At 40.5% G+C, this 14,348-nt stretch overlaps 1 pseudogene; it reads left to right on the forward strand.

Annotated features, from left to right (window-relative positions):
- Positions 1 to 12,300, forward strand: part of LOC103088669 (ferritin light chain pseudogene) — a 75,705-nt pseudogene extending 63,405 nt beyond the window's left edge.
- The last annotated feature ends 2,048 nt before the right edge of the window (positions 12,301 to 14,348 follow it).

Genomic DNA, 14,348 nt, shown 5'->3' on the forward strand with positions numbered 1-14,348 from the left:
AGTATAAAGTCCTATGATGTGTAATCTTTATATAAGATGGGGAACAATGCCAATCCCCGTCATAAATACTTTCACAATCTGACCCTGAAAATCCACTGTAGGGCGGAGGACCTGCAAATAGGATATGAATCACCCACATCCACTCATTCAGACAATCTGAAAATATTCATTTTTAAGTCTAATATGCCAATAATGTACCGGGCTCTAAGATGCTAAACCATGCTAAATGCTGAAACAGACATACTCAGTTCTGGCCCTCCTGGAACTTACTACCTACAGAAGTGCCTTCATTGTAAATGGTCGGGTCTCAGCCAATGTTATTATCATCGGCAGGTGACCAAATGATATAGCTTGCTTTCTAAACAAGCTTCCACACTCTTTGCTTTCAATATTTTTGCTTTCCTTCAAGGCACATAATCCAGTGGTCAATTTCTCTTAGTTAGTGAGGTTTGGGGAAAATGCACCCAGTGAACAATTCCTTGTGGCCTCAGTCTTTCCTCACACTCCCCTCTGTGCTCTTGAGCTAAAGAGACCTGGATTAAAGTCACTTGTTCTAATCCTATTATTTTAAAATACAGCTGCTCCTGCTTTGAGGATTTCTACTGGACCAACACGGTGGCAAAGCAGCACTGAAGCCGAAGCAAGTAAATTTCAAAATGGCAGCTCTAAACATATCCACTCTCCTTTCGTTCTCGTCCCAGCCCTTTGCTCTGAACACCTCTGCCCTGAGGCACTGCCTTTACCCTTCTCTGATTACTGCTCCAAAAGGGTTTCCAAGAGGGGGGAGTATTTATGGTTTCATTTGCTCCCAAGTCCTTGGTGGAAAAGGATGCTTGCTTCTTGATTCTTACTAATTCCACACCCACATCGTTAACACAAAAATCATTTTTTTAAAAAAATATTTTCCTCAGCTTCATATTTCTTCTGGGCCAACACTGAAAGAATATTTTCAAAGAAACAATACCCTCCCCCCATTGCCCTTCTGAGTTTCTCGTTCTTACCTCTAGTCTCATTTTCACCACTTATTAAGGAATGCATCACAAAAATATAAGAAAGTTCTTTGTGCTTTCCCTGTAGCAGCCAATTAATCTAGCTTGTTCTGTCTCTAACGAACAGAATGCGAAATCAACACAAAGCCTGATTATGCGATCTCTTCCAAGGGAAAGATCTGAGAGTGGTCTATTTACTAATGAAGCTCAGTGTGTATTAAGGGCTGACTGAAGCAATCATCAGGAATTTTCACCCCTTAAATTAGTGTTTTCCACCAGATGCACATCTTTCATTTTGGATAATGTATCTTTTAAGTTCAGGATACAGCTGGACAAAAGAAAAAAAGGTAACCAACACAACATGTGCAGTAATAACACAGTAACAGCTATCAACCTTCCCGGAGGAATTCAGCCTACTTTATGGACACAATTTAGTACAAACTCATAAGAAAGCTAACAAAGCCCAAAATCACTTCACAATAGCCTAGAGAGGTAAAGGTCAAAAATTATTACTGCCAGGCCCAGCAGACAATGTCACCTACTTGAAAGAGCACAGGACAGGAAAACCTGGAATCCTGTGTTCCAGTTTCGGTTATGCCTGTAAGCATTAGTATGATCTGCGTGAACTCAGCCTGCCCTGCTTTTTCTGTTTATAAAAACCTACATCATCCTCTCAGTAGAATGAAATACCACATCTGAAAAGTTGCAGATCTCTTTAAGAAAGAAACAAATCTCATGCTTTCCAACCAAAATGGAATAATTCAGTCAATGGAGACTTAATAAAAATCTGCCATAAAGCAATTGTTTTCTTGAAATCTATCTTTTGTGGTATATTTACTGGGGTAAGGAATGTTAGGAAATCATAATTAGAGTTACCAATTATTCCAGAAATCAAGGTCATTAAGTTCAGATTCCAACTATGACCTTGACCCAGGCTTAGAGAGATGTAAGATGTCCCAATACCTCATATCCACCATACATGTGAGAAACAAGGTATGCAGACAGATCCTCTTAGAAATATCCCATATGTAGTGGTTTTATTGCAGGGTCTCAAATTCGTTGCCATTCTTCCCATCCAGATGCGGGCATTTTCCCTTGAATTTGGGCAGGCTTTCCAGGGCTTCAAACAGTAGAGCAGGGGGTCAGTAAATTATAGCTGGTGGGCCAAGTCTAGGCCTCTACCTGCTTTTATAAACGAAGCTTTATTGGAACACAGCCATGTTCATTAGTATATGTATTGTTTGTGTCTGTTTTCACATCACAGCAGCAGAGTTGAATAGTTGCAAAAGAGACTGTATGGCTTGTAAAGCCTAAAATATTGACTGTCTGACACTTTATCGAAAAAGATCTCCAACTCCTGCAGAACAGAATATACTGAAAGTGATGCTATGTAATATCTAAGACTAGGTCATGAAAGGTCATGCAGCTTTTGCATGATTCTCTTGGAAAGCGTGAACTCTGGACACTCATTCTTGGGATACTCTACCTTGAATCCTAACTACCACGTTATGAGAAGTCCAAGCCACATGGGCAGCCACCTGTAGGCACTCCAGTCAACAGTCCTTGTTGGGCCCAGTCTTCAAGTCATCCCATGTCAAGTGCCAGACATGTGAATTAAAATTATCTAGGGGCTTCCCTGGTGGCGCAGTGGTTGAGAGTCCGCCTGCCGATGCAGGGGACACGGGTTCATGCCCCGGTCCGGGAAGATCCCACATGCCGCGGAGCGGCTGCGCCCGTGAGCCATGGCCGCTGAGCCTGCGCGTCCAGAGCCTGTGTTCCGCAACGGGAGAGGCCACAACAGTGGGAGGCCTGCGTTCCGCAAAAAAAAAAAAAAAATTATCTAGATGATTCCAGCCCCAGCCATTTGAATTCTCATGAGCTGAGGTTTCAGACATCAGTCATGGAGTAGGGACAAGCCATCTCCTCTGTGTACTGTTTGAATTGCTGACCCACAGAATCTGTGCACATATTAAAATTTGTTTATTTCACCACTAAGTTTGGACTTCTTTATTATATAGCAATAGGTAACTATAGCACTGTGTCTGTACACAGGAGATCTACATTTCACAGAGCACATATTTAGATGTGAATGTTGACTGCTCAATTTCTGTTATGAGAAGAATGTATACACACATATAGATATAAAATGTTTATGTATATGTAAATATTATACCTATATAAACTACTCTATATTATCCATAAAATGAGAGGCCTTTGATAATAGCTAACATTTTTTTTCGGTATTTATTATGTTCCAAGAACTGATAAATTCTTGCATGGTATGAATTTTCTCTTTTAACTCTCATAGCAACTCCCTGAGAGAAGTAATGTTATCTCTATTTTATAGATGAGAAAACTGAGGCAAAAATAGATAACATGCTCAAGAGTACTCAACAAGTAAATTTTAGAGTCAAGATTTGAACCCAAGTTCTCAAGTTTTAGATCCCTTACTCTTAGTCACCAAGCTATAGACTGAGGAAGGGGATGAAAGCTGAAGCCATTACCTCATGTTCAAGAAGTTAGAAACATAGCAGGTATGGTTGAAAGAAGACACGACTTGGAGTCCTAAGTCCAGACAGGACTTGGAGTCGTAAGTCCAGCGCCTGAGTTATGAGATGAATTCTCCTCTCATCTACATATAGGTTTGTTTTTAGAAAATGAAGAGGACTGCATATTTTGATTAATTTCTGTACTTAATGATTACCAAAGAATGGAATTTTACCAGGGAGTTATTTTGCAATGGCATAAATTATTGATACAAAATCAAATCTTTATTAAGTCTCCATTGCATCAGAAGTCTTTCCCACTCTTCATTTCTTTTTAATCCCTTTTTTGTCTATTCTTGGCCAAAGCTTGAAGCCTAATTTAACATTTGGAAATAAAATAATGAAACAGTCATACCACAGCAATTCCAGTGCCTACTGAAATGGAAGCTCTAAATAATTTTTCAGATAATTTAGGCAATTAAAAATACTTACATTATAGATGCAAAGACAGAAGTTACTTGTGTAATAAAATAACTGGTGAGACAAAAGTTTCTGGTCAAGTACATTTGTTTAAATATGAACACTAATCTGAGTTCTACCCCTGTGCTAAAACCCAGTGACAGGCTGCATACAGCTTCTAAAGGGATATTTCGGTGCATTGGGTCAAATTCATCCCATAAAATGTGGTATTATTAGTAGTACTAAAAGACAGAGTGTGACTGTTTTCTTCGGGACATAGATGAAGACCCCAAGATAGACAATATCAAGGACAAATTATGTGGAATAAGATATTATCTCACTCCTTGGAATATGTCATCCAGGATAGAACAAGAAATAGATTTATTATCAAGTACATAAAGCCAGAGCCAGTAAGCAATGAGTGGTAGATGGTTAAAATAGACAGGTTTTAGAAATAGAGGCACAGATGCAGAAAACAAATAGGTTACCAGGGGACTGGGGGGGAGGGATAAACTGGGAGATTGGGACTGAAATATACACACTACTATATATAAAATAGATAACTAATAAGAACCTGCTGTTCTTATTAGCACAGGGAACTCCACTCAATACTCTGTAATGGCTTATTTGGAAAAGATTCTAAAAAAAAAAAGTGGATATATGTATAACTGATTCACTTTGCTGTACACCTGAAAATAACACAACATTGTAAATCAACTATACACCAATAAAACTTTTTTAAAAAATAGGTTTTAAGAACCACAGTCAGGGAGCAGTGTGGATTGGAAAGACCTAGCAAGAAATATTTCTGCATCCTCAGATAATCCTCCCCAAATTGGCTACTGCAAGGGTGAGCGTTTAAGAGATCTCTGACCTTAGGATAACATGAGATTAACAATCTAACCCAATGGGCACAAATTATTCTCCTCGGTGCTATCAGAAATCAGATGGCATCCTAGAGCAAGGATCAGCAGATCTTTTCCATAAAGGGTCAGATAGTAAATATTTTGGATTTTGTGTACCATGCATCTCTGTTGCAACTGCCCATTTGCTGCTGTAGCACAGAAACAGCCATGCACAGTATGTTAATGAATGGGTGCAGCTGTGTTCAAGCAAAACGTTATTTACAAAACCAGGAGTCAAGTGAGATTTGATCAGTGGGCAAGAGTTTGCTGACCCCAGTTCTGGGTCAGTGTTCACAGCTGAATGAGTCATGAGGCCTTAAGTTCCAGTTCTCATTGTACTACTTTCTACCTGGGTGAACCTGGGTTCATCCTTTAATTTATACAGGCCACTATATTAGTCAAGGTTCTCCAGAAAAACAGAACTAATAGCATGTGTATACAATGTGACCATATATATTGACAGATATAGATCTAGATATCGATATTGATATCTATATCTATATCCATATCTATATATAGACAGAGAAAGAGAGAGAGAGATTTTAAACAACTGGTTCACACAATTATAGAGGCTTGGTAAATTCAAAATCTGCACATTAGGCATTCTAGAGACTCTAGGAAGAGTTGCAGTTCAATTTCTGTTAAGTCTTCTAGTAGAATTCCTTTTTGCAACAGGGAGGTCAGTCTTTGTTTTATTAAGAGCTTCAACTGATTGGATGAGGCCCACCCATGTTATGGAGGATGATCCGCTTTACTCAAAGTCCACGAATTTAAATATGAATTTCATCCAAAAACACCATCACAGGGACTTTCCTGGTGGCACAGTGGTTAAGAATCCGCCTGTCAACGCAGGGGACACGGGTTTCAGCCCTGGTCCAGGAAGATCCCACATGCCGTGGAGCAACTAAGCCCGTGCACCACAACTATTCAGCCCGCATGCCTAGAGCCCATGCTCCGCGACAAGAGAAGCCACGGCAATGAGAAGCCCGCACACCGCAACAAAGAGTAGCCCCCGCTTGCTGCAAATAGAGAAAGCCCACGTGCAGCAACGAAGACCCAATGCAGCCAAAAAATAAATAAATAAATAAAATATAAAAAAATTTTTTAAAAAACCCAAAACACCATCACAGAAATATCCAGAATAATATGTGACCAAATAACTGGGCCTGGTGGCCCAGACAAATTGACATGGGAAATTAACCACCTAAGCCATAGTTTTGTCATCTTTTAGTGAGAAATTTGATTTATCTGAACTATTTTGATACCTTCTAGAGATAACACCCTCAGTTTTTCACATGGTAGGCAGCAGAGGGAAAGAAACTGACCTATGCTCCCAGTAAGTCCCATGAAATGCTGTTTCATTAAGGGGAGACTTTACTTGCTAAGATTAGAACCAAAAGAGGGCGGTGGATGAAAAACTGCCCAGGGATATAAGTTCATGCAAGGCAGCAGGAGAGAGAATGGGTATCCGAAGATGTGCGCTCTGAGCCAACACTAATTCCACAGCATCAGCTTGTAATTCAGGGAGCCAAACTGCTGGGGGGGGGTTCCCCCCTTTTCTCCCCCAAAGAGGGACAAATCAAGGATATTGGCAAAGGAAGAGCATTAGTTATAACAGATAAATTCCTTTTTAGAGGTGATCTCTCAAATGATTTGGCTCAGTGTAGACTATGATTTGGCTCCAAAAACCATAAACTAGAGCCTTTCATTCCAGGTCCCTCCTCAAATATCCATGATAGGTAGAAATTTGGCATCAGTAGTTTTTGAAATCTCCCCAGGTGATTATAATATGCAACCAGGGCTGAGGATCTGGAGATGTAGAGAGAATTTAAATTGAACTTTAGTTAAACAGTAAAATAAGCTCTGACTCTACTGGCTGGAGCTAGACAAGGGATATGGATTTAGTGGGATGAGAAGATAAAGAACACCAGGGAGTAAATCAAATGCTTTACACCTGTGCTTAGCTAACTGTTACTCAGATAATTCAGACAATCTTACAGCACCTGAACCCTGAAATTCCTTAGCTCTGTTTAAAAAAAGTAACTGTTCAAGTAACTGAACTCTGAGAATTATGTAAATCATAAAGAAAAAGAAGCAATCTTATTTTTTGAATTAGTTGATTTCATATATACTGTTTCACTTTCATGATATAAACTAGATATATTTCCATTTTATATTTGAGGAAAGGCTTTAAATGTCTCAGTAATTTTCTCAAGGTCACTTATTAAGGGTGTGGTAGGCAGCATAATGGCTCTTAAAAATGCCCTCACCGTAATCCCTAGAACCTATTAATAGGTTACCTTACATGGAAAAAAGGACTTTGCAGATATGACTGACATTATAGACCTTGCAGATAAGACTGAAGTTACAGACCTTGAGATAGAAAGATTATCCTGGATTATCTCATGGAACAAATCTAATTGCATGAATCCTTAAAAGCAGAAAACTATTCCCAACTGTAGAAAGAGAAAGAGATGTCCTAATAAAAGCAGGATCAGAGAGATGCAACATTTCGGGTTTTGAAGGTGGAGAAAGGGGACTCTGAGTCAAGGACTGCAAGTGACCACTGGAAGCTGATAAAGTCCAGGGAACAGAAACACCCCTAAGAGCCTTCAGAAAAGAATGTAGCTCTGCCAACACTTTTTTTTTTTAAAACATCTTTATTGGAGTATAACTGCTTTTCAATGGTGTGTTAGTTTCTGCTTTATAACAAAGTGAATCAGTTATACATATACATACATCCCCATATCTCCTCCCTCTTGCGTCTCCCTACCACCCTCCCTATCCCACCCCTCTAGGTGGACACAAAGCACCGAGCTGATCTCCCTGTGCTATGCGGCTGCTTCTCACTAGCTATCTATTTTACATTTGGTAGTGTATATGTGTCCATGCCACTCTCACTTCGTACCAGCTTACCCTTCCCCCTCCCCGTGTCCTCAAGTCCATTCTCTATGGCTGTGTCTTTATTCCTGTCCTGCCCCTAGGTTCTTCAGAACCTTTTTTTTTTTTTTTAACATTCCATATATATGTGTTAGCATACAGTATTTCTTTTTCTCTTTCTGACTTACTTCACTCTGTATGACAGTCTCTAGGTCCATCCACCTCACTACAAATAACTCAATTTCGTTTCTTTTTATGGCTGAATAATATTCCATTGTATATATGGGCCACATCTGCTTTATCCATTCATCTGTCAATCCTGCCAACACTTCTACTTTACCCAATTGAGACCAATGTCAGACTTGTAGGGTAATAAATTTACGTTGTCCTGAGTCACTAAATTTGTGGTGATTCATCTGAAAGCAGTAGAAAACAAATACAGAGGTCCTACAGAAGCCTGTCTATATATTTATATTTAAGTATTTCTAAAATGAATTTAACCTTGTGATTGACAGCAGCAGCAGCTTCAAAGGGATCCCACCACACACCTGAGGCAAAAGCAGCCTAATACAAAGCAGTGACAGCAGCAGGTCACTGCCCCATACTTGGGGTCGAGGGGGACTTGATCTACTGTAGCAGCAGCATAGCCTGAAGGGGAACCCATCTTCCTGTGGCACTAGTCCCATCAACACTAGTCTAATCTGCTAGCATCTGCTGTGCCAACAGGCCCAACGTATACAAACCCTCCAACTCAGTAGCATTAAGTGATCCAGGCTCAGTGTTTCCTGAAACTCATATCCAGTGACACTGGAAAGTTCAGAAAGAGACATAAATACATTTAACTTGTTTTTGACAACAGTGCAAAAGCTATCAAGGAAGAATAGACTTTTCAAAAAATGGTACTGAAACAGTTGGACATCCCTCGACCAAAAAAAAAAAAAAGTGAACCTTAACCTAAACCTCCACACCTTATACAAAAATTAAATCAAAGTGGACCATAATCTTAAATGTAAAAGCAGGACATTTTTAGAAAAAAACATAGGAGAAAATCTTTGGCATCTAGAACTAAGACTTTACACCAGAAGTATGATCAATAAAAGCAAAAACTGATAAATTGGATCTCATCAAAATGAGTCAAAAATGCTTCATAGAAGATCCTTTTAAGTGGATGAAAACTAAAATTACACACTGGGAAAACATATTTGAAAACCCCATATGAGACAAATGACCTGTATTTATAATATACAAAGAACCCTCCAAACAACTTTAAAAAATCCAATGAGAAAATAGGCAGAAGACAGGAACAGACATTTCAGGGAAGAGTATATACACATGGCAAATAAGCACATGAAAAGATGTTCAACATCATTAGCCATTAGGGAAATGCAAATTAAGACCATAATGAGATATCAGAGAATAACTAAAATTAAAGTATAGTGACAACATCAAATGCTGGCGAGTATGTGGAAAAATTATATCATATCACTGGTGGGAATATAAAATGGTTTAGCCACTCTGAGAAACAGCTTGACAGTCTCTTTTAACCCTAAAAGTAGATTCACCCTACAACCCAGTAATTGTACTCTTGAGCATTTATCCAAAAGGAACAAAAAATTAAGTTCCCACAGAAACTTACACATAAATGTTCATAGCAGTTTTATTTACAATAGCCAAAAACTGGCAACTACCCAAATGTCTTTCAATGGGTGAATGTTTAAACAAATTGTGATAAAATCTTATGATAGAATACTACTTAGCAACAAAAAGGAACAAATTACTAATATATGCAAAAATTGAAATGAACTTCAAGGGAATGATGCTGAGGGGAAAATTTTAAAAAGCCAATTAAGTAATTCATGATTATGTGTACATATTATTCTTAAAATAACAAAACTGTGGAGATGGAGAACAGATTAGAAGTTGCCAAGGGTTAGAGATGGGGGTAGAGGGTACAGTGGGGGAATTTTGTGAGGTTTTTGTGGTCCCAGTACAAATAATACAGCAATCTTGGTTTTAATCCCTAAAGATTTTTAAAAGCAATTCCTAATAAGAGGTGTCCAGATATTTAGCAATGGCAGCAGATTAGAGGTATAGCTCCTCAACATGACAACTTCAAAAGAGATCATACTAATTCAATGCATATGTTAGTTTTAAAAAGGCCAGTCACAATACTTAAATGGTATATATCTTAACGATATTATTCTGGGTATCCAGCTATATCAGATGGACTAGCAGGATTTTCTGTACATTCAATCTTACTTAAGACAGTAAATCTTATAATAAAACAGTTTTAAAAAAAAAACAAACCTCAACTACAGTTGGATATTCTCATAGGAAGACGAGGTTAAAATAAGTAGCAGCGGTTCAAAAGCTTACTGCAGTGGCACCTAAATTTGGCTGTACGTTAGAATCATCTGAAGCACTTTTTAAAAACCCTCACACCGACGGTTGGTCATCCTAGACCAATAAAATCATTTTAAATCTCTTCAGACGATGCCAACGTCTAGCCAGAACTGAGGACCAGCGGACTAAGCAGAGGGGACGTTTCTACAAAGATCTCTTAACAATAAGTCCTTTCACCCAGTCAGATTTACCTCCCCGCAAAGGGCTAAAGAAGGCTAGATGTTGTCCATACTTGCTTAGCTTCAATTAGCACTTGTGACTTGCCCAAAACCTAGATCACGTTTCCCCTAAATTTCATGTTATTCCCTACGTTTTTCAAACCCAGGGCTAAGGGGTTTGCCAGGATGAGATTTTAAGTGCTCACACAGGAGAAGTCCCTGGCAAACCAGGACAGCGGTCACTCTACACTGAAACGTAAAGCATCCTAAATAACCCTGCCACTGCTCCCAGATACTAGTCTGTGCCAACCAGTGGAGAAAAGGCATTCTCCTTTACTACCACGGCAAAGGCTGCTGTACTTGCCTTGGCTGGTCCCTATCTTTTCCAGGCGCCACTCCCCTTCACCTGCTGGTGGACGCTTTGGCCAGCTGACAATGCAGATACTTTCAAACTTTAAGGTGAATAAAAATCATCTGGAGGGCCTGTTATAACAGAGATCACTGAGCCCCACCAGAGTTGCTGATTCCACAGGGCTGGGACGGGGCCCTAAAACTTGAATATCTGACACATTATCAAGGGATGCTGGTAAAGCTGGTCAGGTGGTTACCAAATGCAGGTTCGTGTGTCTGAAGCACAGTGAGGCCAAACAAACCTAAAGGTTGAAGTTTGGAGCACGGAAAGGTTTATTGCAAGGTCGAGCAAGGAGAGGGGTGGCTCGTGTTCCAAAAAACCCTGAAATCCCCAAAGGGTTTCAGCAAAGCATTTTTAAAGGCCAGGTGAGGGAGGGGCGTTCCTAGGGAATGTGATCAGCTCGTGCACAATTCTCTGATTGGTTGATGTTGAGGCAATAGGGCAGGTAACATTAACCATCCTTAGGTGCTAGAAGGTCTGGGGGCTATGTGCTCATGATCATCAAGGAGTTAATTTCTTCCATTTGGTGGTGGTTTGTAGCATCTGAAAACTCAAGAAATATGCCTGAGATACTAATCTGAGTACTTCAGAGAGGAACTACAGCAGAGGATATGGGGGATGGGTCTGTCCTAGGAAGGCCCCATAGGGTACTGCTTAGTTACAAGGTGACCATACTTTGAGAACCACTGTTCTAATGGCTTGGAATGTTAAGAAAGCAAGGGAAGAATCCCTTCCCAGATCTAGATTCCAGTATCGCCAGCTATTTTGGTGGGGGGAAGGGAGTTTTGTCCTTGGTTGCACTTCTTGTTCATTTATTATCAAAGCCTATTTGAGGCAGTGCGCTCGGCGGTCCTGCATATCTGTCTTTTGCTTCAACAGTGTTTGGAATGAACAGACCCAGGGACGCTCCTTGCTCCAGCCCCCGACCACCCTCCAACCTTTCTTCCAGTCACAACCTTTAGAATCAGCCACTCAGCTATCCTCAGCCACTCAGCTATCCTCAGCCTCCAGGACAGGCCAACACCGTTTTTTGAGCTTAGCTCCTTATCACTGATCAACCACGAGCTCCCAGATTCGTCAGAATTATTCCACCGAGGTAGAGGCCGCCGTCCACCGCCTGTTCAACATGCATCTGTGGACACTTACCTCTCTCTGAGCTTCTATTTCGACAGCAGCAATGGGACTCTGGACGGTGTGGGCCACTTTTTTCGCCAACTGGCCGAGGAGAAGTGTGAGGGCGCCCAGCATCTCTTGAAAATGCAAAACCGGTGCTGTGGCCGCGCCCTCTTCCAGGATGCGCGGAAGCCTTCTCAAGATAAGTGGGGTGAAACCCAGGACGCTGTGGAAGCCGCCATTCTCAGGGAGAAGAACCTGAACCAGGCACTATCGGATCTGCGCGCCCTGGGTTCTGCCCGCGCAGACTCCCACCTCTACGACTTCCGGGAGAGCCGCTTCCGGGAGGAGCAGGTGAAACTCATCAAGAAGATGGGCGACCACCTGACTATCCTCCGCAGGCTGGCTGGTCCGCAGGCTGGGCTGGGCGAGTATCTCTTTGAAAGGCTCACCCTCGAGCACGAACAGGAGTCTCTGAAGTCCAGCGGCCTCTGAGGAGCCCCTCTGGCATCAGAGCTTTTCCTGAAGCCCCATTCTGCAGCCACTAGGCAGCTTTTTAACCGCCCTGGACCCCTCTCCCAAGCCTTGGGCCAAATGGAAACAATAACGCTTTTTGCAGGGAAAAAAAGAAAAAAAAAGCCTATTTGAAACACAAACAGAATAAAGAGAAAATAATATATATATATATATAGGGAGAGAGAGAGAGAGAGAGTTAGATACACGTTCTTTTAACATACGAATTGCCCCACTTTGTGTGAAATAAGTTTGTTCCCGTTATTGGGCTGGTTCTCAAGCTTTGCTGATCGTTTGAATTACCTAAAGAGCTTTTAAGGAAAACATTGGTGTGTGGGTCCCAGACCCAGAGAATTTCATTTAGTAGATCTAGGGGGGAGCCTGGGCACAGGGAGGTCTCAGAGATCCCCAGGTGATTCTAATGTACAGCAAATTTGTGAATCACCTCTTGGCTTCAGTCCAGCTAGTGATCAGATATTAAATCTAAGACACATGGGCTAGTGCGTGAGCTCTGCTGCTAGTTGTATTCCATTTTCTTCCTCCTGGAAGATTCGTGCCAGGGAAAATGATTGATAGTTGTGTTACTTCTCCGAAATGGATTGAAATTTCCAATTAGCTTGAACAGGGGAGGGTGAACGGGTGAATGCAATTATGTGTATCATTTACGTATTGCCCTATGTGCATGGCTAGAAGCTTTTGCAATTGAGGTCTGCTCCACTCTTCATGCTAATGGTAATGCTTGTCCTCCTAATGCAGCTGTAAACTTTATAAGCGCATAGGTAGACAGCATCACTAAATATTTACCCCTCCCCACTGGCCCACTCTCAAGCTTCACTCCCCTTCCCCAATACACAAATGTACATCAATGCGCTTGAGACCAATATCAACATATTGACCTTCAATTCTTCTGCTTTGCAGCTTCCCTCTTATCAGGAGATGTCAGCATTTAGTGCAACGACAAATGCTTGCCTCTTGGTGAGTAATGTAGACAATGCCTCCAAGAGACAAATAGCCCTTAGGGAGGGGGAAAAAGTCTTTCAAAAAGGTTGATGCCCAGAGGAGGCATTTTCAGTCATCTCAGCTTAGAGGTCAAATATCCAAAATAAAAATGGTTAAAAAAAAGAAGAAAGGAAGGAAAAAAAGAAGGAAACAATTTTCTTATCTCATTGTAATAAGGCAGTTTTCCTTAAAAGAAAAAACACTTAAACCTTAAATTCGCTTTCCTAATCAAAATGTGCTTTTCCATCTTTAGACTATTCCTCCTATATCCTGTATTATTCATGATGTTTGATTCTTGAAATAGCACATGGCTGAAAACAGAAGCTAACCTATTGTCCACTGTGAATTAAATCTTCTTTTCCTAGGACCCGTCTACAATGTACAATGTGGGGTTTGCCAACATAATTATTTTCTCTGAAATAAGTTACAGCGTTTTGCCTTTTCAATATATAGTTATACAACCTATTGTTAACACAACATAGTTAATATAGTCAATATAGTCAATACAACTATAACACACATGATATGATGCCACTTTGGTGATTTTCTTCATCCATGTAATTCTGAAATTTGACAGTATATTTTTCATATTCTAATGAGCTGAGTATTACCTTTGCAAGGATAGAAAAATAAAATAAATTCATAATATTCTTGTGTGGCTTGTCCCTGAGGTGGATTACCATAATGGGGGGATATTTGAGCCTTTCCCCAAGTCATTAAAAAATCTCCAGCAAGCAGCCCCTTGTCCTCTCCAGGGAGAGGGGGAAAGGATCTTTAATCATAATAATCCTGGGGGGAGAAATCTCGGAAATAAGACATCTGCTTCTGTGCCTTGTTGTTTTGCAGAATAGCAACGATTGCTTTAGCAGCTTTTATTGCCATATGTGTACAGTAAGTAAATGAACATAAAATTGAATGAACGCATAAAAGAAGGATAAACCCACCCAGCTTAACAAATCCACTCTCTCACCTGCTGTGCCCTGAAACATGAAAGAAAGAATCACGGGATCATAAGGATTAATAAAATAACA

Source organism: Lipotes vexillifer, unplaced genomic scaffold (assembly GCF_000442215.2).
Source record: "Lipotes vexillifer unplaced genomic scaffold, Lipotes_vexillifer_v1.1 scaffold1066, whole genome shotgun sequence".
Classification (NCBI taxonomy): Eukaryota; Metazoa; Chordata; class Mammalia; order Artiodactyla; family Lipotidae; genus Lipotes; species Lipotes vexillifer.